Source organism: Suncus etruscus, chromosome 3 (assembly GCF_024139225.1).
Source record: "Suncus etruscus isolate mSunEtr1 chromosome 3, mSunEtr1.pri.cur, whole genome shotgun sequence".
Lineage (NCBI taxonomy): Eukaryota > Metazoa > Chordata > Mammalia > Eulipotyphla > Soricidae > Suncus > Suncus etruscus.
The window spans coordinates 103,018,637-103,022,066 of record NC_064850.1 but is presented as its reverse complement, the minus strand read 5'-3'; the positions used below and the strand labels follow the sequence as shown (position 1 = coordinate 103,022,066).

At 44.3% G+C, this 3,430-nt stretch overlaps 1 pseudogene; it reads left to right on the top strand.

Moving 5' to 3' along the window:
- The first annotated feature begins 1,248 nt into the window (after nt 1-1,248).
- Nucleotides 1,249-3,217, top strand: LOC126003882 (protein FAM117A-like; annotated as a pseudogene).
- The last annotated feature ends 213 nt before the right edge of the window (nt 3,218-3,430 follow it).

Below are 3,430 nucleotides of genomic sequence, written 5' to 3'. Positions count from 1 at the left end.
CAAGATGCCTGAGGCTGTACCTCTGAGTTTGAATTCAGATTCTGTTATTCATCTGTGTGACCTTAGACAAGTTGTTCTTATATTTTATTTTTTAATTGGCAAATGATATATAGCTATAGTATTTATTTCTTAAGTTCATGCAAAAATTAAGAGTAATTATTTTATGTAACTTCTTAAATATAGTGGCTATTAATAGAATTAAGAGCTGATTTATGCAAATTCTTTCAAATTATGCTTGGTTCTATTAAGAACTATTTCAAAGTTAGCTATCATACCATTTTAAAGACATTTAGTGTCCTATTGTTTCACAATCAAAACTAATTTGAGAGAAATAGCCCTTGTTCCATATTTATGATATTTTCAATTTTTTGTTCATGTTTTGACATTTAGAACACCTCATTATAAATTATTCACTTCAACATATTCACATCACAAAAAATTTAACCTGGTAATACTAATAGCTCTTCTGGTCATTTCAAGTTTTTAATGAAAGTAGACTTTGGTTTTTTTTTTTTTTAAAGGGCAGATACATTTAGAATAACTAAATGAAGAAATACAATGTCTTAAAAGTGGGGATGCCTAATTCACCCTTAGCTCCAGAATAAAAGGGAGAGAAAACAGAGCAAGAAAGAAATTGGGAAGGAGAAGAGACAGACTGGAATTAGTAGGGGCAAGGGGCAAGGGAATTCAGTTACATCAGTGGTGGAAAGGAAAGGAAATATCCAAATCACACACTCGACACCACTAAAATACTGAGAACCATCATTAACAACCAAATTTTAAAAAAAGTACCTATCAAGATGAAGGTTGACTGGGGGTATGGGTGAGGGAAGGCAACCTGGGGACACTGATGGAGGAAAATTGACTGATGGTGGAGTCAGTGCTGGATATAATATATCTAAAATTCAACTATGAATAACTTTGCAAATTATAGTGATTAAATTAAATTAAACAACTGAAAGAACCTTTAATTATGACTGAAGCAAACTAAAATTGACCCATATCCAGACATGTTGGATGGGTGGACATGTGATGCTGGGGATTGAACACAGGTTCATTTAACATGGTTCATGAATGTTCTAACAATACACATTTGAACTATCTGATTGCCAGAGCACCAAACTTTGCTAAATAAATATTTGTAGCCAATTTATATGTGATCTCATGTAAGTTATATTGATCTTTATTTAAAAACATTTGATGAGTGTAGGTGGGCTTGCCATGCTGAGGCTGAGAATTGCGTGGGTAATGGCGGGGTCTGCAAGGGGCTGCAGAGGTGCAGGTGCCTGGGGGCCAGGGCTTGGAGCGACTGGGGGGGCTCTGGTGGAACTGCTCACCCGCAGCCCCCTCCAGCTCCCCTTGGGCTAGTGTTCAGACACTCGGGGCCACTGTCCTCTTCCAGCTGCAGCAGCTACACCAGTGCTGGGGTGGGAATGGTTGTGCAGCCAGTATCCAATTCTCCGTGGGCCTAGAAAAGTCTCTGTGCAGGCCTCAGCCACCCCAGGTCCGACATACATTTTAGCTCAACACCATTCTTAGCTCCTACTTGCTGGACCAATGGCCCTGAATGTTGATGTACTGTACTAATGACTAATTAGTACTAATGTACTAATAACCACTGTACTAATGACAAGGCCACCCAGCTGCCCCTGTCCTGGCAAGAGCTCGAAGGAGAGAGGACCAACTGTTGCACACACAAGCGCTCAGTGTCCTGGGGCAGTACAGACCACGGGAAAGAGATCACCAATTTGAAGCAACAACTGAAGAGGACCAAGCTGAGCCGTTGCGGGAAGGAAAAGGAGCTGGGACCCCCAATGCAAGGGGCCACGCTGTTCGGGGAGGGGCTCAGGCTTCCCCTCCCAGCTTCCCCACAGGCCTCCCCTCCCCAGCCTACGCCTCACCCCTGCCTGCACCAGAGCCTGGAGAGCCTCAACCAGGAGCTGGAAGAGGTGTTTATGAAGGAGCAGGGCGAAGAGGAACTGCTGCGGATCCTTTTGTATAATTAATTAATTAATTTTAATATATGTATCTTTATTTAAATGCTTGATTACAAATATGATTGTAGTTGTGTTTCAGTCATGCAAAGAACACCACCCCTCACCAGTGCAACATTCTCATCATCAGTGTCCCAGATCTGCCTCCTCTTCACCCCAGCCTGTACTCTAGACAGGCTTCTACTTCCCTCGTTCATTCACATTGCTATGATAGTTCTCAATGTAGTTATTTCTATAATATCACTCATCACTCTTTGTGGTGAGCTTCATGTAATGAGCTAGCCCTTCCAGCCCTCCCTTCATTTGTCTCTGAGAATTACTGCAAACATATCTTCTATTTTTCTTAAAACCCATAGATGAGTGAGACTATTCTGAGTTTTTCTTTCTCCCTCTGACAAATTTCACTCAGCATAATAGATTCCATGTACATACATGTATAGGAAAATTTCATGACTTCATTTCCTGATGGCTGCATAATATTCCATTGTGTTTATGTACCACAGTTTCTTTAGCCATTCATCTATTGAGGGGTATCTTGGCTGTTTCCAGAGTCTGGCTATTGTAAATAGCACTGCAACGAATATTGATGTGAGGAAAGAATTTTTGTATTGTATTTTTATGTTCCTAGGGTATATCCTTGAAACCCCCAATGGGCCCCGGTCCCGGCACCCCCCACCTGAGTGGCAGATGTGATCAGCCCCTGCTGAAACCTGACAACCTTGCTAACTCTTTGTCGGTGCCCCTAGTATCTCCCCAGCCTTGCGGCCAGGCCAGCCATGGGGAGCTATGGGGAGCAGTGGAGGAGCTGGCATCCATCCCCATGACAAAGCCTCCTCTTCAGGCCACCCTGCCTTCCATGAAGATGGCAGCGCATCTCCAATTCTTGACTTCGCCTTCTCACCCCCAGCCCAACCACAGTTACTTCTTGCCCAACCTGGCCTTCCTCTCTTCGTTTCCTCACAAGAACAAAGTACACTTCAACCTGACCGGCTAGTCCTTCTGCCCCATCAGCTTGATGAAGCCCCTGTTTCCCAGCACGGGCTTCTATCTTCCATAACTGTCCCTCAAGCTCGGGTTCACTGCTGCCCCCCACCAGCTCCCAACCCCCACCTCGGAAGGATCCAGAGGCCTCAAAGGCCTCCACCTTGCTTCCATTTGAGCCATGGCAGCTACCCCAGCCCCCAGAGGAGCCTATGCTTTTCCAGAGTCCCCTGATGGTATGAGGGAACCACCACCATTACAGTTCCATGGAGAGCAGTGCCTTGGTGGCAGGCTCCTCCTTATTCCTTGTGCTGGGAGATGCTCCTCCTTATTCCCTTCTCTCTTGGCCTTCGAGCACTTTCATTTCTTGTGTCAAAGCCCCAGGTCTTCATAGTTTTGGACATGAAATGGAATGGATTCTCCTGGAAATGGAAGGGGCCCCATCTTCTCCATTA